Consider the following 22,740-nt stretch of genomic DNA (forward strand, 5'->3'; position numbering starts at 1 on the left):
AGGTCCAGTTTTTAGAGGGTCTCTCCTGTGGAGTGTAGTGGGAGGACCTTTGAACTCTGACTGGTTGTTTGTGGGGCACTCTGAGCCATTCTCATGGGGGAGGGGACTCCCGTCCGCTTGGTGATGTATTTTGTACCATTTGTTTGTATCCTTGTGATCGCAGCTCACCTCAGTGGGGTTGACGTGCATTCTACAATCTTCTCTGTTAGTGCAGCTCAAATCCACCAGGTTACTTGCTGATTTTTTGTCCTTTAACTCTCCTTCTGGACGGGAGCCTGTGTGGAAAGCTGGCTTCAGTCAGCCATCTTGTCTCCTCCCCCAGAACTTAACAGCTTAATGGGAAATATAAAACTAGAAAAGGAAGAATATTCCTATCCCAAACCAACAAAAAGAAAAGAAATAACCAAAATCAGAGCAGAATTAAATGAAATTGATAACAAAAGCATTATACAACAGATCAATAAATCAAAAAGTTGTTTTCCTGAAAAGATCAATAAAATAGAAAAAAAATATTTAGCAAACCAGATGAACTGGCAATATCCTAATAAACCAATCATAAACTGTCTTTTCCTGCCCCATTCACCCCCATCCAAGGGTCCACTTTTAATCTCCTCTTTTATGTACTCCCCTGTTACATCTGCCTACAGACCTCTTCTCGTACTTTGCTCTTGGAAATTACCTAGTATATTTTCTTTATTTCCTTTTTTATTTTATTATTTTTTTGTAAGACACATCCTCACTCTGTTGCCCAGGCTACAGAGTCATGGCAGCAGCCTAGTACACAGTAAAATGCAACTCTTTTGTTGAAGGGTACCTATTTATACAGCCTCTAGAGTAGTGGAAACTAAAGACAAGGACACAAAGCTTCACTACCTTTTCCTTTTCAGTGGAAACTTGCTGGGACATCACAGTGGAGGGTGTCATGCTATTGCTTAGCCTGGTCTCCAATATGTGAGTTTAGGGATACACCTTGTCCTCCCACAGCATCCATATATTGTAGTCATACATGGCAAATATAATTGAACTCTACTTAAGAAATGAACTTACCAGGGGCTTAGAGGAGTGCAATACTCGGGCCCCCGTGACACACACAGGGATTATGTCAGGATGGTTTTGCATATCAGTGTTGGCAGAGTTTACCACAAGTATTCAAGGATCTCTTTTTTGTTAATCAGGTTTCATTCTTATTGTGTATTCAATGTGTGCCCATAAAAACTCTACTTCCTATGTGGTCAAGAATCCAAAAGTTTGGACACACTTGACACAGATGTCAGAAATGTTGAAACTTTTCAGAAAGGCTGACATTTCCCATAATCCTCATAAATAACTGGTGGTATGTAGTACACTACTGGACACATTTTATAATCATATTTTAAGATAATAACTTCAGTGAGACCCCCACCATTCCACACAAGCCTATTCTAGAGAAAGATCTAAAATATCACCAAAAGTACAAGTGAGAAATGTGTGACATACCTGTCAGGTCCGTGAAATCACTGTCCAATCTTTGGACTCAGGTTCTTCATCTATAACATCCCATGGCAGCAGTAGGTATAAACTACACTCTTCCATTTGCTTAAAAATCTAAGACTTGAAAAGAAAAGGAAGGGTTGTTTTGATCCCTTGGTCTCAGATACAAACAAACTTTAGGAAGCTGGAATTGAGTGTGAAGAAAAGAACCACACTCTGTGACAATTTGACCCAAACGCAAAGCTGGATAGCCACTACACAAGCTTATCAGGAATATCGTTAAGCATAAATATGGTAATCTAGGGCAACACCCATTTTGATTTCACTCACAGTGATCATATAGTGACTTCATCCTGTAATGTCCTGGGAGCCAGGCTTATGGTCAAATATACTGAGTGGCCCATTATGCTCACTTGAGCTGGTGTCCCTCAACTGTTTGAACTGAGACTTTTCTTATCTTTACATCTACAGAAAAACAAATGATCTCCCATTTGCTCCTTAATGATTTTATTGGCCATTGAGATTCCCAGGCACTAGGCTGAAAGAACATTTGAGATTTTTCGCAGCATTGTGACTCAAGCTGCATCATTGCTAACAATACTGCATGGGATCATTTAAATAAGATGCTATATTTTGTTTTCTTTGCGACAGAGTTTAACTTTGTCTCATTTTGTAACGTGCTGTGGCCTCACAGCTCACAGCCACCTCCAACAATCCTGCTTATTCATTTCATTTGGCTCAACCTTCTGAGTAGCTGTAACAGCAGGGACCCACTACAACACCCAGCTTTTTTTTTGTTGCAGTTTGGCCAGGGCCAGATTCAAACTCATCACCCTCCTTTTATGGGCGTGGCACCATAATCTCTAAGCAATAGGCACTGCCCTTAGGTCGCTGTTTCGTGGATCTTTTCAACACCTACACCAAAAAATACATTTGAGTGAAGCTTAGAAATTTACTATGCCTGGGTAAAGCCTCCATTTGGTCACAGCTTCACAGGTATAAATGTTGTCTTCTTTGCATCAATGATCAAGGTAATTCTGACCTTTTAGTTGATGAAAATGTTTTTCAGTTAGTTTGTCAATTTGTATGTTGATGGATGTGTGAATGGATATTTTTGAAATCGGGTTTCCCTATGTGGTCCAGGCTAGTTTTTCATAAATTCAGCCTATATTATATAAAACTTAAAATACAGAATTCAGGCAAAACTCTTGCCTGAAACTGCCATGTTCTATGAATGCTGGTGCCTGTAACGATGCCTAGATAATTTTTCAGTTTTTCAGTGAGACAGTGTGTGGCACTTACACTCTCCATTCTCAGTAACTCCTTGTTCAAGAACTCGAGTCATTTCAGCATGAAAGAGGGCTAGGATTACAGGTGTAAGCCACCAAGTTTGATAATTTTCTGTTTCATGGTTTTCTTCCCTACCCATTCCCTTCATCCTCCCTCAGTTTATCATTCCTTCCTCGAGTTCTGTTTCTCTCATTGGCTTGATTTTTCCATTCTTTTCCTTTTTTCATACCTTTCTTTCCTCTATCGCTTCCTCTACATATTTATGGAAACTTCTCTAGTAAGGAACAAACAAACTATAGAAGTGATTTCTTAATGTGCAGTTTTGAACTCTATAATTGAAATAGGTGAATTGTACAGTGTGTGAATTATATTAGAATAGAGTTGTTATATTTTAATCTACAGGCTCTTGTCTACGTAAACAGAGAAAACATTGACGAAAACATAAGCATTGATAAGCACCATTGATGATTCCTATAATCTCAGCAATTTCAGGTGCCAAATCATAAAAATTCCACGAAGTAAGTTGTTTCAGACAGGAACTTAGTAACACCCCACTTTTCCCAATCATTAGGCCAAAACTTCTCCAGCAGTGGTGGCACTTGCATTTACTCTCAGCTGCTGAGAAGGATAACTTCAGGAGGATCACTTGATTTTATCAGGGTTTCATTTCCTTGAGCTTGGATGGTACCAGTGTATTTTTCTTGGCCAAAGGGATAAATGAAGTATGAAACCTGTGAGAGATAAACTTCACAAGTGCAGGAAAAATCATTTAGAATACAATATATTTTATACATATATCCCAAATGGGATGTATTACCAGAATTGCTAGTCGAGGTCAAAATGGAAAAATCAACTAATGGAACACACTACCTTAACAGAATCAATTAGAAAAACCACACTGTCACCTCAAGAGACACAAAAAAGGCTTTTGACAGAGGCAACATATCTTGTTGATAAAAAAATTTAGAATATTGGATGAAAAGAGACCATATTCAGCACAATTAATAGGATTTATTGATGATTGGATACATATAATTTGCTATATATTTCCATGGTGGAATATTTTTTCTATTATCAAAAGAATGATGTGTATATTTATGTTACAATAGAAGTGAACCTTAAAATCATTATGATAATGGAACAAGGACAGTTATAAAAAAAAAAAAATTACACAGAGTATGACTGAACTCAGAAGAAAACTTTAAAATGTGAATTATTCCAGGAACTTTTTGGCCACCTTTCCCTATACTAAGTGTACAAGATAAACGTCTTAACTCAATAACTAAAAAAAAAATAAAAATGCGGGGATGGCTATATTAAACAGTTTAATGAGAATATTTCAACTGGTATATAGAACCAGCACATTGCACCCTATATTTGCATTAATATGCATAGATAGAATTTATTTAAAAATCAATTAAAAATAAAATGAAAACATGAAGATAAGGCCAATTTTCTGCTAGAAGTAGGGTGCATGTTGTGGAGGGGAAGATGAAAGTGACTGTTGGTAAGTATTGACTTCCTTTATATGGGGGTAAAAGTCAAAGTTCTAAAATTAAATTGTGATGATGGCTATACAATTCTGTGCCTATGCTAAGAAACAGAATTGTGCACTTACAATAAAATGAACTAGTAATTTAAATAAAGCTACTTGAGAAAGTTTTCAAAACTTGAAGTACTCAAAAGTATCACAGCATAAGAAGTACACAGGTCATGCATATAACTGAGATACCATGAACTTATTTCACTGCTTACCCACAGGCTATCTTGAATTGATAAGGAAGGCATATTATTCCTTCCATCTGAAGTTGTCATTCTTTTCTTTTTTTTTTTTTCATTCAAAGTATTGGCATAGGTATTCTATTTTATTTTATTTTATTTTTGTGTTCCCTTTAAAATATGTATTTGTTAATTATTATTATTATTAGATCATAGCTGTGTACATAATGCAATCATGAGGAACAATGTGCTGGTTCCATATACAGTCTGAAATATTTTCATCGTACTGGTTAACTTAGCCTTCATGGCATTTTCTTAATTATTGTGTTCAAACCCTTATTCTCTACACTAAGTCAACCTCACCTGCACCCTTCCAATATTCACCCACCAATCACCCTCCCTACCCCCTCTTCCACTCTCTTGCCCCCTTCCCCATATTCTCCTATTGAGATTGGGTTACACCCTTCATATGAAAGCTATAAATTAGTTTCATATTAGGGCTGAGTGCAATGGGACTTTGTCTTCCATTCTTTCGTTACCTTGCTAAGAAGAATATTTTCCTTCTCCATTCATGTAAACAAGAAAAAGGTATATTCTTCATCTTTCTTTACAGCTGCATAATATTCCATGATGTACAAATACCACAGTTTATTAATCCATTCATGGGTCGATAGGCACTTGTTTTTGTTTTTGTTTTTTTTTTCCGTGACTTAGCAATTATGAATTGGTCTGCAATAAAAATTCTGGAACAAATATGTTTGTTATAGTGTAAATTTTGATCTTCTCAATATATACCTAGTACAGGAATTATAGGATCAAATTGGAGATCTATTTTTAGATCTCTAAGTATTCTCCAAACATCTTTCTAAAAGGACGGTATTAGTTTGCACTTCCACCAGTAGTGTCGAAGTGTTCCCTTTTCTGCACATCTGCGCCAACTTCTCTGGCTGTGGTATTTTGTGATATGGGCTAATCTTACTGGAGTTAGATGACATCTCAAAGTAGTTTTGATTTGCATTTCTCTGATGGTTAAAATGATAAGCATTTTTTCATGTGTCTGTAGGCCGTTAACCTGTTTTCTTCAGAGAAGATGGTCTTCAAGTCCCTTGCCCAGCCTGAGATGGGATCACTTGTTCTTTTCTTGCTAATATGTTTGTATTCACTGTGCATTCTGGTTATTAAACCTTTATCAGAGACAGATCCTTCAAATAACTTCTTCCATTCTGAGTGCTGTCTGCTTGCTCTACTTACTATGTTCTTGGCTGTGCAATAAATTTTTAGTTTTATCAGGTCTCAGTAGTGTATTTTCGATGCAGCTTCAATTGCCCAAACAGTACTACTCAAAAAAATATTAGACCAGTCCTATTCCTTCACGATTTTTCCAAGGAGTCTGTTGTTATTTCATCTTTGTTGTTTCTGATTGAGATTAGAGATTTTACTCTTTTTTTCCTGATTAGGTTGACAAAAGGTTTATCTATTTTATTGACCTTTTCAAAAAACCAGCTTATTGATTTATAGATCTGTTGTATTATTCTTTTGTTTTCAATTTCATTTAATTCTGCTGTAATTTTGGTTATTTCTTTTCTTCTACTGGGTTTGGGGTTGAAATATTCTTCTTTTTCGACTTGCTTGAGATGTCCCAATAAGTTGTTAACTTACTCTCTTTCTGTTCTCATGAAGAAGGCTTGCAATGCTATAAATTTCCCTCTTATAACTGCCTCTGCAGTATCCCAGGTGTTCTGACAGTTCGTGTCTTCATAGTTATATTGTTCCAAAAAATTGATTTCTTTCTTAATCTCAACTCTGACCCAGCTATCATTCAGTATAAGGTTAATTAACTTCTATGTTATTGTAGGAGTATGCAGATTCCTGTTATTCAGCTCAAGTTTTATTTGATGGTGGTCCAAGAAGATGCATGGGATAATTTCTATTCCTTTAAATTTACTGAGGTTTGACTTGTGACCTATGATGTGATCGATTTTGGAGTAAGTTCCATGGCTGATGAGAATTATGTGTATTCAGTTTTGTTGGGATGAAATGTTCCATAGATGTCAGCTAAATCCAAATGTTGGATGGTAAGGTTTAAATCTAAGATTTCTTTGCTCAGCTTCTTGTAGGAGGATCGATCCAACACTGCCTAAGGTGTGTTGAAATCTCCGACTATTATGGAGCTGGAGGAAATCAAGTTTCTCATGTCTGTTAGAGTTTCTCTAATAAATTGAGGTGCATTCTGGTTGTGTGCATAAATATTAATAATTGAGATCTCATCATATTGAGTATTACCCTTAACAAATATGAAGTGACCATTCTCGTCCTTCCTTACTTTTATTGGTTTAAAGCCTATTGTATCTGCAAATAAAATTGCAACACCTGGTTTTTTCTGATTACATTTGCCTGAAATATGGATCACTATCCTTTCACCCTGAGTCTGTATTTGAAGTTAAGATGTGACTCTTGTATGCAACAGATATCTGGCCTGAGTTTTTGTATCAATTCAGCTAACTATGCCTCTTTAGAGGACAGTTTAAGCCATTCACATTAATCCAAAAAATCCTTAATGAAATATTACAAGAAACTTTATTCTCAGAGATATGAAAATCTGAAGGAAATGGACCGATACTTGGAAGCACGTCACCATCCAAGAATCAAGTGGAAATGTTGAACAGGCCCATATCAAGTTTGGAATTAGCATTAACCATACAAAACCTCCCTAAAAAGAAAAGACCAGAACCAGATGGTTTCATGTCAGAATTCTATCAAACCTTTAAAGAGGAATTAGTACCTAAAATATGCAACCTGTTCCAAAAGGTAGAAAAAGAAGGAAGACTACCCAACATCTTCTATGAAGCAAAATCACCCTGATCCCCAAACCAGGAAAAGATCCAACAAGAAAAAAAAATTATAGACTGATATCACTAATGAATATAGACGCAAAAATATTCAACCAGATCCTAACAAACGGAATCCAGCAACACATCAAACAAATTATACATCATGACCAAGTCGGGTTAATCCCTGAGTCTCAAGGCTGATTAAATATATGTAAATCTATAAATGTAATCCAGCACATAAAAAAATTAAAAAACAAAGACCATATGATTCTCTCAATCAAGGCATAAAAAGCTTTTGATAATATCCAGCATCCCTTCATGATCAGAACACTTAAGAAAATTGGTATAGAAGGGACATTTCTTAAATTGATAGAGACCATCTACAGTAAACCCACAGCCAATATCATATTGAATGGAGTTAAATTGGAATCATTTCCACTCAGATCAGGAACCAGACAAGGCTGCCTATTGTCTCCACTGCTTTTTAACATTGTAATGGAAGTTTTAGCCATTGCAATTAGGGAAAAAAAGGTGATTAAGGGTACCCATATAGGGTCAGAAGAGATCAAACTTTCGATCTTGGCAGATGATATCATAGTATATCTGGAAAACACTAGGGATTCTACTACAAAACTCTTAGAAGTGATCAGGGAATAGAGCAGCATGTCAGTTTACAAAATTAACATTTATAAATTGGTAACCTTTTTATATACCAACAACAATCAAGTTGAAAAAACAGTTAAGGACTCCATCCCATTCACAGTAGTGCCAAAGAAAATGAAATACTTGTGAATTTATCTAACAAAGGACATGAAAGATCTCTATAAAGAGAACTATGAAACTCTACGAAAAGGAATAGCTGAAAATATTAACAAATGGAAAAACATACTATGCTCATGGCTGGGAAGAATCAACATTGTTGAAATGTCCATACTACCCAAAACAATGTATAATTTCAATGCAATCTCTATTAGAGCTCCAGTGTTATACTTTAAAGATCTTGAAAAACAATACTTCATTTTATATGGAATCAAAAAAAAACCTTGAATAGTCAAGATATTACTCAGAAATAAAAACAAGGCAGGAGGAATTACACTACCAGACCTCAGACTATACTACAAACCGATAGTGATCAAAACAGCGTGGTATTGGCACAAAAACAGAGAAGTAGATGTCTGGAACAGAATAGAGAACAAAGAGATGAACGCAGGTACTTACCGTTATTTAATCTTTGACAAGCCAATTAAAAACTTTCAATGGAAAAAATAGTCCCTATTTAACAAATGGTGCTGCATGAAATGGCTGGCAACCTGTAGAAGACTGAAACTGGACCCACACCTTTCCCACCATTAACTAAGATAGACTCTCACTGGATTAAAGATTTAAACTTAAGACATGAAACTATAAAAATACTAGAGGAGAATGAAGGGAATACCCTTGAAGAAATTGGTCTGGGCAAGTATTTTATTAGGAGGACCCCCCAAACAATTGAAGCAGCTTCAAATATGCACTACTGGGACTTGATCAAACTAAAAGCTTCTGCACAGCCAAGAACACAGTAAGTAAAGCAACCAAACAGCCCTCAGAATGGGAAAAGATATTTGTAGGTTATGTCTCCGACAAAGCTTTAATAACCAGAATTGACAGAGAACTCAAACGTATTAGCAAAAATAGAACAAGGGATCCCAATGCAGGCTGGACAAGAGATTTGAAGAGAAACTTCTCTGAAGAAAACTGGCTCATGGCCTTCAGACATATGAAAAATGCTCATCATCTTTAATCATCAGAGAAATGCAAATCAAAAGTACTTTGAGATATCATCTAACTCCAGTGAGAATAACCTATATCACAACATCACAAGACCAGAGATGTTGGTGTAGATGTGGGGAAAAGGGAACACTTTTGCACTGCTGGTGGGAATGCAAATTAATACTTTTTTTGGTAAGGAGATATAGAGAACACTTAGAGATCTAAATATAGAGCTGCCATTCAATCCTGTAATCCCTCTACTGAGCATATACCCAGAAGACCAAAAATCACATTATAACAAAGATATGTGTACCAGAATGTTTATTGCAGCTCAATTTATAATTGCTAAGTCATGGAAGAATCCCAGGTTCCCACAGATCCATGAATGCATTAATAAATTATGGTATATGTATACCATGGAATATTATGCAGCCTTAAAGAAAGATGGAAACTTTACCTCTTTCATGTTTACATGGATGGAGCTGGAACATATTCTTCTTAGTAAAGTATCTCATAAATGGAAGAAAAAGTACCCAATGTACTCAGCCCTACTATGAAACTAATTTATAGTTTTCACATGAAATCTATAACGTAGTTACAACCTAAGAAGAATGGGAAGGGGAAAAGGGAGTTGGAAGGTGGGTAGAGGGAATGGGATTTTTGGGATTACACCAACAGTGCATCTTACAAGGGTATATTTGAAACTTGGTAAATGGTCTGTGAAGTTAGTGAATGATGCCCTATGATCATATCAATGTACACCGCTATCATTTAATTAAAAATGAGAGAAAAAAAAGAGTTTTCCCTGCACTTTCTTCTAGTATTTTTATAGTTTCATGTCTTAAGTTTAAATTTTTAATCCAGTGTGAGTCTATCTTAGTTTAAGGTGAAAGTCTTGATCTTGTTTCAGTCTTCTACAGGTCAACAGGAAGTTCACCCAGCACCATTTGTTAAATAGGGTATCATATCCACATTGAATATTTTTAATTGGCTTGTGAAATTTTAAATAACAGCAAGTTTCTTGGTTCATTTCTTAGTTCTCTATTCTGTTCCATATATTTACATCTGTTTTTGTTCCAGTACCATGCTGTTTTGATCACTATTGATTTATACTATTCTCTGAGGTCTCGTAGCAAAGTTCCTCCTGCTTTTTTTTTTTTTTTTCTTAATTTCTGAATATTGTCTTGGCTATTTGAGGATTTTTTTTTTTATTATTCCATATAAAATAATGTATTATTTGTTCAGGATTTTTAAAGTATTAGAATGGAGCTTTACTAGGGATTGCATTAAAATTGTATATTTTTGGGGGGTAGTATAAACATTTTGACAATGTTGATTTTTTCCAGGAATGAGTATGGTGTGTTTTTCCATGTCTTAACTTCTTCAGCTATTTCTTTTCTTAGAGTTTCATTGTTCTTTTTATAGAATTCTTTCTCATTCTTTGTAAGATAAACTCACAATATTTCATCTTCTTTGGTGCTACTGTAAATAAAATAGAGTCCTTGATAGTTTTTTTTTTTTTTTAGATTGGCTATTGTGGCTACATATAAAGGCTACATATTTATGGGTATTAATTTTGTATACTGAGATAGGTTGCTCTGTTTTATATTCAGCTGATCTCTGTCCAATCCTAGTGCATTAGTAACTCTTTGTTGCAGTCTCAGCTTTTGTGAAATACAAGCAACTAGCACATCACTTCCCCCACCGGTATTATCTGGAAGAAGACAATCAAACATTTTCACTACAGTAAAACCAGGGTCCCACCTTGGAGGGTCCTTGGGTCATTTGTCCATTTCAAGAGTTGCAGACCAATTGTCCCAGACAGCCTCAACTCTCTAGCTGGAGTGTTCAAAAGGACTCTAGCAACTAGATGTTAGGGGTATATTTGCAGCTGAAGTGTGTTATCAGTGCCTCTGGTGCTCTGAGGGGTCAAAGGGGCTGGTCCAATAGGAGGTTTAGAGCCAGAGGATTGATGACTCTTACCCCATTTGGTGATCATTCATCACCGGACTTTGGTCACCCCAGTCTCTATTATTACCACTGACAGTCTCTGTTAACCCAGTCTTTGTGGCCCTGTTCTGTCCAATAAGCAAATGTGCCAGGTCTATGTGCCTGCCAGAGTCAAAATGAGGTAATTACCTCCTCCTTGTGGTTACCAGCCTACCATCATCCAGCATGGAAAGCTGAGGTCTACTTCCTAAGGTGCTAAATGATAGGTAAAAAAAGTTTCACCTGAGCTCAGTTCAAACTTTAGGATATCCAGACAGAAAAAGAATTTCTCCCTCATTCAGTGCACATTTGTTGCCACTGTTCTGCAGCTCAAAAAAAAGGATTTCTGATATTGAAGATAAAGCTTTTGAATGCTTCTAAATAGTCAAAGTATTAGAGAAGTGAAGAGCAAAAATGGATCATTCACTCAAAGAATTCTGGGACAATTTGAAGAAAACTAATAGTCACCTTATAAACATTCCTGCAGCCAATGAGGTTGCTTCAAATGACACACTTGCTCTACTTATAGAGAAAATTGAAGAGAATGTTCCAAACATGGCAGTAGTTTGGGAGATCTATATAGTGGAAAGTTTCAGAACCCTATAACTACTAAAGTCAAATAAAGCATGTACCAGACACATTATATTTAACCACACCAAATTTAATGTGAACGATAAAATTCTGCAAGCAGCTAGATGTAAAAAAAACATATATTACAAGGACAGAAATATTATAATTACTACAAATCTCTCTGCTGAAATTTTTAAAGCTTGAAGAGAGTGGTCATTGAATTTTAATCTCCTAAAAGAAAATAACTTTCAACCCAGGATCATATATACAGTTAAACTGAGTTTCAATTATGATACAGAAATTAAATACTTTAATGACATTCACATGTTTAAGAACATTCCCATAATTAAAATGGCCTTCAGGATATTCTCAGAACTGTCCTCCATAATGATTAGCACAATCCTCTACCACCAAAGTAAACTCACTCAGAATATTGTGAAAAAAATCTAACTTCTAGAGTAGCAAAAGTTTTAAAAGTATCCACTGGACTTTAAAAAAAAAATTGATACCCAAAATACTACCAGGCTTATCAACAGTCTCAGTTAATGTGAATGGCTTAAATTTTCTCCAAAGAGGCACAAGTTGGCTGAATTTATACAGAAATTTATGAAAGAGACTCTAACAGACATGATCAACTTGATTTACTACAGTACCATAATAGGTGCAGATTTTAATACCCATATGGCACTTTCGGATAGATGCTCCGATAAGAAACTAAGAAAAGTGTAGTGCCTCTGGCTCACTGGGTAGGGAACATGTCCCATACAATACAGGTGGCCAATTCAAACCCAGGCCTGGCATAATTGCAACAACAACAAAGCCAGGCATTGTTGTGGGTGCCTGTAGTCTCACTTACTCCGGAGGCTGAGACAGAGAATTGCCTAAGCCCAGGTGTTGGAGATTGCTGTTGTTGTACCCACTGACACCTGTAAGAAAAGCTTGGAACACCACTTCAGGTATAAACCAGAATGTGATTTATCACACCTATGCAGGGGGCTGCTGACCAAAAAGTCAGGCAGCCCGAAGAAAGGAGCAGGCTGCCATTTATATTCTTTTTTTCCTGCATGGCAAAAGCAGGCGAGTACAGAAGTGAAACATGGCAGTCAGCTCAGGGGGAATTGCAATTATGGTGCTATAGCATGGCGGTTAGCACAGGGACAGCTTGGGATACTCAGTAGTTTGTGAAAGTCTGCTTGAGAAACCTTTCACCATTGTTTTACATGTGGGTAGGAGTCTTTGGGAACTCAGGGACCTTCCTTATTTTATTCTGAAAACTGTTCCCGGATTTTTCCGTGGGTTGGGGAATGAAGATTAATATGTGTGGAAATTTAGTCTGAGACAGTTAGGGGCCTTTTGGAATCTTTTTGCTGGGTCAGTTATTAAATTTCCCACTTTTATTTTTGGGAATCAAATTCTTCATCCATCTGTTTCTTTTTTCTTTTTTTTATACTCTTTTTTTTTTTTTTTTTGGTTTTTGGCCGGGGCTGGGTTTGAACCCGCCACCTCCGGCATATGGGACCAGCACCCTATTCCTTGAGCCACAGGCGCCGCCCCATCCATCTGTTTCAGTGGAAAGGAGCTGATGTTATTTAGGCCTGGGCAGGGAACTTTCATTTTTCAGGCTCAGGTGAGCTCAGACATCAGACTCTTATCTCTAGGTACAAACTCTCTGAGCTTAAGCAAGGTCATGAACAAAGCAATTTTAAACATTTTGGATGGGTCCACCCTAAGGAGCACACAGCTTAATCTCCTCCCTAGACAAAATAATGCAGTAAAAACATAATAATCTTGTTATAAGGAGGGTCTGTTTTTAGTTACCCTACACTTATATACACTTACACACTTTTTAACATACCTGCTGGTGATCTAATGTTTAAGGGGTTGATTAGGCCTCGTCTTAATTTAGGGTCTTAATATCAGCTTGTTACTGCAGGTACTGATATTTTTGTACTGAGGTCTTAGGGACTATGGCTCTTCTTGGGTTTTCTATTCAGGCCTTAATAGTACGGTTGTGGTGGCTTAATATACATATGAGTATTTACTTTTCTCTGTGACTTTTTGCTCCTCTTTTCAAACTCTAAAAGTCTAAGTAAGTCAAGTCCCTCAAGGAGTTTCCTCAGGCTCCCACCCTTCATTGACCAGCCAGCTCTCAGTATGTGTACAGAGCTGGGCATGCTGACTGTCTCTAGATGTCAAAAAAGACAATGTATGTTTTGGGAGTGGCCTTCCTGTGTAGGGTGTCCTAACAAAATGTCACTGACATAATAGAACTTCACACATTTTAATTTTTTTTTTTTTTGTAGAGACAGAGTCTCACTTTATGGCCCTCGGTAGAGTGCTGTGGCCTCACACAGCTCACAGCAACCTCCAACTCCTGGACTTAAGCGATTCTCTTGCCTCGGCCTCCCAAGTAGCTGGGACTACAAGCGCTTGCCACAACTCCCGGCTATTTTTTGGTTTTGCAGTTTGGCAGGGGCCGGGTTTGAACCCGCCACCCTCGGCATATGGGGCCGGCGCCTTACCGACTGAGCCACAGGCGTCGCCCCACACATTTTAATTTTTAAGTCAGGAATTTCTGAAGGTCATGATTGAATGTTTATTTAAAAATTGTGAGTCTTTTGAGCCCCTGTGGCAATCTCCTTGCAGTTTCTGATCTGACATGGTCTCTTCTACTGGGAAGCAAACAGACTGGCTCTCTGGAGCTTGCTTTATGCTGAAAAGGCATCTTTTAAGTCTAGGCAAGTGGATCCCTTTGAAACCTGATGAGAAAGAGATGTGGACATAATTGTAGTGATATCTGCCATCATGAATATGCAAAACAGTTGTAACATATTCACTGTCACCAGTATCTGAGGATTTGACACTACTCAAAGTCCCTCAAAGTTCCTCAAAGCCCATTAATTAGAACTCAATGACTTTTGCCTCACATGAGTATAATATTTGGTTGCTCTGGGAGGCCAAGCTAAGCTTATCCCTTAATTTCAGGTGTTGCAGACAAGGCTGAGCAATAGAAAGACACCTGCATTTTCAATTATACACCATGTGTGTACTAAAATAGTAAAGGTTTTCAAGGGTTGTGGTACTTGCTTTTAGTAACAGCTATTCAGACTGCAGCAGGAGAATCACTTATCCCAAGAGTTGGATGTTGCTATGTGGTAGGTTGATGCTATGACACTCTAGCCTGAGCAACATTGTGAGTGGCTGTCTCATGGAAAATAATCAGAAAGAAAAGAAGAAATAAAGAAATAAATAACTAAAGAAAAATAAAAAGAAATTTAGTAGGGTCAGTTTCCAGGAGAAAATGTACAAGAAGAGGTCAGTAGGTAGATGGATATAGAATTACATAAATGAGGATATTTATTTTGTCCCCCTGGGGGAGTAAGCAATGAGTCAGGACTACATGTATCTACAATATCAGGTGGTGCCTGTGGGTCACGAGTAGGGTGCTGGCCACATGTAATGAATGTAGTTGGTTAAAACCTGACCCTGGCAAAAATCTCCAAAAACAAATATTCTAGGATATCAAAGGGTCAGAATAAAGTAAAATCAAAGGATTGATTAATAGAGGTTGTAGAAAATAATTTCCCTATAAGAGAATAATTTATCTAGTTGACATCTAATCTGGAGAAAAAATTTCAACTCTATATTAGTGGTCAGAAACAAAAATGAGGGGTAATTTTTCTACCAGTGTTTTTCTCCATTTATGTGTTGAGAAAGAGTCTCATTTTGTTGCACTCAGTATAATGCCCTGGTATCATATCTTACAACAAACTTCAAGTGTTGTCATCAAGGTAACATATTCCGTAAGCTGGCCTTCTAGGTGCTTGCATAACATCTGGCTATTTTTTATTTTTTAGAGATGGGGATCTCACTAGTGCTCAAGTTGGACTCCAATTCAGAAACTCAGGCAAAACAGGGCCTCCCTAAATTCCAAGATGTCAGCCATGAATCGCCACCGGTGGCCATCAAACATAATTTGAAAAATATTACAAATTCAAGAACTAGAATGGTGGCTCACACCTGTAATGCTAACACTTTGAGAGGAAGGGACAGATTCAAAGTACCTGAATACTTTGGGTTATAATGTGGACTTCTAGAACCTCAGGAGGATGTCAGTAAGTTCTCTTGACCCAGAAGATTGAGATTACAGATAGTATGATGATTTCAGGGCACCCTATCCAGGGGGAAGTTGTCAAATTCTGTATCAAGGTAGTTAGAACAATGTGCCTTCCATATAATTTGACCCTGTGTATGAGCAGAGAGATAGGGTTGACTGTCTCAAAAGTACTCTCATGACCTGGATAATTCTTATGCCATGAGCCTTTTTAGCACTTGAATTTTGGAAAATATCTTCAAGTAGCAACATTGAAATAAGCAGTTCACCCTTTGAAAGTATAAAATTCTGTATTTCTTAGTATACAATTTTACAGCTATCATGACAATCTAATTTTACAACTTTGTCCCCCACACAAAAATGTCAATACCTACCAGCTCTTTTACTTTAACTGCCCTACCACCCTCCCCCACCTGCCACCTACTCTTAGCAGACAATTGGACTTGTCTTGTTTTATTCTAAGTTCAGTCATGCTCTGTGTGCTCTTAGGTAAGTGGTCATATTCCCTTATCAGAATGAGTTTAATGTTCATTCTTATTGAAATATAAATGTGCACTTAATTTCTTTTGATTGCTGAAAAATATTCTTTCTTTCTGAATATAGCACATTATATGTATCCAATCATCTGTAAATTTCAATAGTAGTCCTGGAGGTCCATTCTCATCCAAGATTACTTTTGTTATTGTTGTTGCAGTTTGGCTGAGGGCTGTGTTTGAACCCTCCACCTTGGATGTATGGGTTTGGGGTCCTACTCACTAAAGAAAAGGCAATTTTTCACATCTAATACTTTTAAAAGGTATTATCCATAATATATACTGCCTCTTCAAAAAGACTTCTCTTTGTCTCTTTGAGCAACTGTGTAATTTTTCTTAGTGATTCTATTAATACAGTGGGTTCTATTAGTTAATTTACTCATACTGAGCTGGACTGGAAATCCTGGTTATTTATCCCATTTGAGATATGTGTATAAAATATTTTGTATGCTACCAGACTTTTCTTACACTTATAAAGTATGTGTCATACATTGGATACTTTGTTTCTCCCATTTGCCCCAGAAAAATACATTGGTACCATCATAGCTCCTGGAAATGCAAGCTGCTAACTTCAAGTGGTTGCTGTTAGCTAGCCCAATCAACAACATAGAAGTAGTACTGCAGACAGAATGATTTATTTAAGTGAAGACTGTAACTCACTCAGGCCCAACAGCCTTTATATGAATAAAGAATATCCAAACTCATCAGATAAGCATAACCAAGAATAACGAACAAAAGCACTAATTGAGACTGCCGTAAAACATTTATCCTCAGCATAAAGGTTACAAAGCATGTATATATCATTTCTAAATCTGGATCAATTATTTTAAAGATAAACTACAAGGACACCAGGCTGTCTCTTCTGTTTGCACACCTCCCTAAAAGATTAAATGAAACATTTTTGTAACTTGGAAGTTAGGGAACGAAGAGCAACAATTCAGCTCCAGACAGGTGCTAAATCTCCAGCTATGACTTGGAGGGACCTCAGAGATTCATTTCTCCAGGGATTTTCAGCAAAGAGGGAGAAATTAACACCTGAGTCTCACTTATGGCCAAGAATAGAATTTTCCCTTCACAGGGCCTTATACCTCAAGGAGCACATATGAGACAAAGACATGGTTCTGTGTTTCAGAAAACCATTCATCTTCATAAAGTCATCTTCCTGAGGTTATATTTCTGAGAAGTTGAGACTACACACCTATGCCACCACTGTTGGGAAATTTTTACACTTATTTTTTGGACAAGTTGTGTCTTAATATGTTGCTCACTGTGGTTTGATACCCCTTAGTTTGATCCTTCTGCCTTAACCTCTGAAATTGCTTGAATTATATGAGTGAGCTCTGGTGCTCATATATGCTTATTAGGTGAAGGTTTTCTCAATAATACTCATAGAAAACAGCCCATAGATTATAAAATAACAACTCTATTCATATATAATTTACCCATTCCATAATTTATCTATTTAAATTATAGAGTTCAAGACTGCACATTCAGGGATCACTTGTATAGTTTCTTTGTTTGTTACAAGTGAAGTTACCCATAAGGTGTAGAGCAGAGAGACAGAAGAAAGAAAGGAATGAAAAAAGAAAGGATTAGAGAAAACAAGTGAATGAGAAAGATACAATTGGAGGAATGAAGCATGCCCTGAGGGAGGGACAGAGGGAAACAAAGAGAAAATGAGCAACCTTGGTGGCTCACACTTATAGTCTCAGCCCTCAGGCATGATGAGGTAAGTGCAATTCTTGAATTAGATAGTGCTGAGAATGAACTGAGAAGGTACAGACACTGTCTCCACTAAAATTTGAAAAATCATCTAGGCATTATCACAGGCAGAGGTAGTCCTAGCCATATGGGAGTCTCAGGCATGAGGATTGCCTGAATCCTAGATTCTGAGGTTGATATCATCTAGGCTGAGGCCATGAATAACTAGCATAGGCCACAAAAGGAAACCATGTCCCAATAATCCAGTCACACACACACACGTACAAACCAGTCAAAAAACCAAACAACAAATATTTTCATCATCCACAAAGACCATATTTACCTTGATGGTTCAAGCTAAGTGGACATCCTTAAGACCTGTGAAACCATGATCAAATTGAGGCTGTATCCCGGCATAGTAAACTTGGAAGCTTCTCTCAAATAGATGTTTTTGGGTAGATGTCTAAGAGGTCCTTGAATTAGTGTTCCAGTGTGGAGTTGCCTGTTGCAAGACGGGTAGGACACCAGCCCCATACAAAAGGGTGGTGAGTTCAATCATGGCCATGCATAAACTGCAAAGAAAAGAAAAATAGTTCATTTTTTGGGGCACATCCTGTAGTTCCCTCTACTCAGGAGGCTGAGGCATATGAATCACTGAAGTTCTGGAATAGTAGCAGGACATGAACTGTGATTTCATGACACTCTCCCAAGACTGGCATAGCGAACTGTCTCCAAGAATGAAAAAAAGCAAAAAACAAATAGTGTCCTACTTAAGTGACTCCAGGAAGTTGTAGCAGATTTGATGCACCCTGAATGAAACTGTTGTACAAAATCTCTACTATTGTGTAAACTCAGTGCCAGGAATCTCAACAGTCAATAGAATCATTAAGGCATAAATTGGAGATCACTTCTTTGTCTGTGGATGGAGAGCTAAAAAGTGTGTTGTTTCAAAACCTTTGGTGATGCCAGCTGAAGTGATCAGAAAAGGCCACTTACTTTCTTTAACAAGAAGCCTGGACCTTTCTCTGGTGTTCTTTGGAACACATACCAGTAAGTATTTAGCTCTTACTTTATGATCTCTTGGAATGCCCTGACAACAAAGTTTTGTTTGATTCATTTTGAACAAGTGTTGCTGACATTTTAAAAGTGAACAAGTTGAACTGAAATTACATCAAATGATGGCAAATAGCAGAGGTTCACATTCAGTCACCCCAAGCACTTGATGGCTATGTCTGAACCCAGGATCATAAGGGAATAAAAAAGGCCAAAATGAAGGATTGACATAAGAAAAGCAGCATTCGGTGGTAATTTTAGTCTTCAGAGCCTTTCGAGGAATCATGAGGATTCCCACTTAAAAGGTGAAATTAGAAAATAAAGAAGAAAATTCACTAGATTTGAGTTTTACTTACCTACTTAAAGAAGTTTTGTGTGTCTCCCTTAGAGGTGGGTCCTATGATGGCTGTGGAAGTCAGCAAAGCTGAATCACTCAGTATACTCACAGTAACATTTGCTTTAAGAAATGTACCATCCTCAAGTGGAACACATTATTCTTAGTAAAGCATCACAAGAATGGAGACGTATGAATCCTATGTACTCAATTTTTATATGAGGACAATTAATGACAATTAAGGACATGGTAGGGGTGGGGGAAAGGGAGAGCAGAGAGAGAAAGAAGGAGGAAGGGGTGGGGGAAATGTGGTGTGGATATGTGTGCAAGGGCATCCTACAATGGAATGGCATCCTATTCAAGGCTGATTCCTGCCTTGCACCTGATCTGGCAGAATAGCCTCCAGATACCTGCAATCTGAAACTGGAAAAAGCAGTTTAGAAAATGAATGAATGTATGATTACAAATGATTGTAAAATGATTTATAAAATCTACAATAAACAATGCTATCTGAAAAAAAAAAGAAGCCTGGACCTAGGACATTGTACCACGATGTCCCTACATGGTCATCTTGGATGACATCACAATGGGTTTTGCCCTCAGTTACCAGGTTTATGCTTAAGATTATTTCTGCTAAGCATGTGTACTGGCTATCTGGGTTTGTGGTTGTTTTCAAACTGGTAGAAATGAGTGGAGTTCTGTTATCCATACTCAATCCATGCTTCCAAAAGTTTCTATGTATATCTGACCAAGGAATTTAACAACCCTTTCTTTCTTTTTCACATCAAGGATTTGTAAGTAAGTGGAAGAGTATGGTTTATACCACATTCTGCCCTCGTGTGACCAAGAACCCAAGTCAAAATTTCAGACAGTTATTTTATAGACCTGACAGGTATGTCTCACTATTCTCAGTTCTCATTTTCCTGATATTGTATTTCTTTCTCTAGAATATGCTCCTTTCAGATGGTAGGTGTTCTACTGAAGTTACTCTCTCAAAATTGGCTTACGTAATGTGTCTAGTAGTGTACTCCATACCTCCAGTTATTTCTTTAAATCATGGGAAATATCAGACTATCTGAAAAGTTCCTACATTCATGACCTCTGGACCAGCTGTGCCAACCTTTCAGATTCTTGACTATATGCAAATCAGAAGAATTATTTGGGCCACATGTTCAATACACGATCACTAATGAAACCTGATAAGAAAAAGAAAGTTCTGTGCATAATTGTGATGATTTCTGCCACCATGGATATGCTAAACAGTCCAGAAATATACTTTCAAAGAGTGCAATACTTATTTCAATAAAGCTAATTGAAGATGTTTTCCCAAACTTGAGGACCTCAAAAGGCTCACAGCATAAGAAATAACCAGGTCAGGTAGTGAGAGTACTTGAGAGACATTCCACTCTATCTCCTTGATCACACACAAGTTAACATGAATTGACATGGAAGGCACATTGTTCCATCCTACTGATGCTGTCATTTTATTTTGCCTTGAGACTGAGTCTGGCAACTTTACCCTGGGTAGAGTGCCCTCACATCATCCTAGCTATTGGCAATCTCAAAATCCTGTATCAACATATCCTGTTACCTCACCCTCCTGAGCATCTGGGAGTCCAGGTGCTCCCACAGAATGTCCAGTTATTTTGGACCACCTGCTTATGCATCTAAGAGTGTTAGAATAACAAGTGTTATCCACCACACCAGACCATGGACATAGGATATTTTTAATACTATAATTGATGGCCAGTGGTGCTTCATTCCTGTCATCTTGACACATTAAATAACTCATCAATTGCATTGTCTTAGTTTATGAATTGGAGACCAGACTGAGCACAAGTGAGTTCCCTGTCTCTGAAGAATGGAAAATTGCCAGAGCCTTGAGTCCCAGACGAGTGAATAGGTTCACTTGATGATAAAACTTGAAGTTTCCTATAACATGTGATACCAGGGCCTTCTACTAAGGGAAACCAAATGAGAATCTGTCCCAATACACAAATGGAGAGAACTTACCCATTATTATTATTTTAACCAAGGATCTACAGTTGAAATTTATCCCCTAAATTAGATGTAGAGTTGAATTTATCCCCTAAATTAGATGTCATCGAGAGAAATTTTTCTCTCATAGGCAATTGTTTTCCCACACCTTTTGTTAATCAATACTTTCGATTTTGTGTAAGTCTTACCCTTTGACATCCTCAATAATTGTAGTCAATAGTAAATGTGCACACAATGAGTTTTTGACTTAAATTAGGCTTCTCCTATACACACTAAGAGATCGAGAGGATAGCCTCCACCATTTTTGTTGAACTAATTTCACATGGATTCCCTTACCCTATCAGTCTGAACACAGGAACCCGAAATATCTGGAGAAGTCCTACGCATCAGATCAACTGCCAATATACTAAAGAACCAATCTGAAACACCCCTTGCACACAATATGGAACTCCTTTATGTAGTCTCATATTCTTTCATTCATTCTTTCCTTCCTTCCTTCTTTCCTCTCTCCCTTTCTTCCTCTTTTTCTTTCTTTCTTTTCTTCATTCCTTCATTATTTTTTATAAGACAGACTGTCAGTATGTTGACTCAACAGCTTTTCCATTGTAGTATCAACCGGGTTTGTGATGAGGGATAAGGTTATCTTGCTGTTGCTCATCCATGTATTCACCCCTAAGCTTAGGAGATCAGTCCACCTCTTCACCCTGAGCAAAAACATATTGTAGTCAAGTGTCACAAATGTCTTTGAGCTTTACTTAAGAAATGACCTTATCACAGGTTTTGAGGTGTACCAAATCCTCAGGTTCTTTTTTTTTTTTTTTTTGTAGAGACAGTCTCACTCTACCGCCCTAGGTAGAGTGCCATGGAGTCACATGGCTCACAACAACCTCTAACTTTTGGGCTTATGCGATTCTCTTGCCTCAGCCTCCCGAGCAGCTGGGACTACAGGTGCCCGCCACTACGCCTGGCTATTTTATTGTTGCACTTTGGCCGGGGCTGGGTCTGAACCCGCCACCCTTGGCATATGGGGCCGGTGCCCTACTCACTGAGCCACAGGTGCCGCCCAAATCCTCAAGTTCCAGTAATACATAGAAATTGTGATGACTCTTTTGCATATCCGTCCTGGCAGGTATCACCACAATTATGCCCACGTCTCTTTTTGGCTTATCAGGTTTTATAACTGATTGTGTATTTAATGTGTGGACCAAAATAACACTTCTACTTCCTATGTCACCAAGAAGACTAAACTTTGGATGCCCCTGATCCAGAGGTCAGGAATGTTTTAATTTCCAGATTGGTTGATATTTCCCATGATCTGAAGAAATAACGTCAGATATGGTGTACACTAATGGACACACTGCTTAACCAGATTTCTAGAGACGATTTTCT

This window comes from Nycticebus coucang, chromosome Y, assembly GCF_027406575.1.
Source record: "Nycticebus coucang isolate mNycCou1 chromosome Y, mNycCou1.pri, whole genome shotgun sequence".
NCBI lineage: Eukaryota > Metazoa > Chordata > Mammalia > Primates > Lorisidae > Nycticebus > Nycticebus coucang.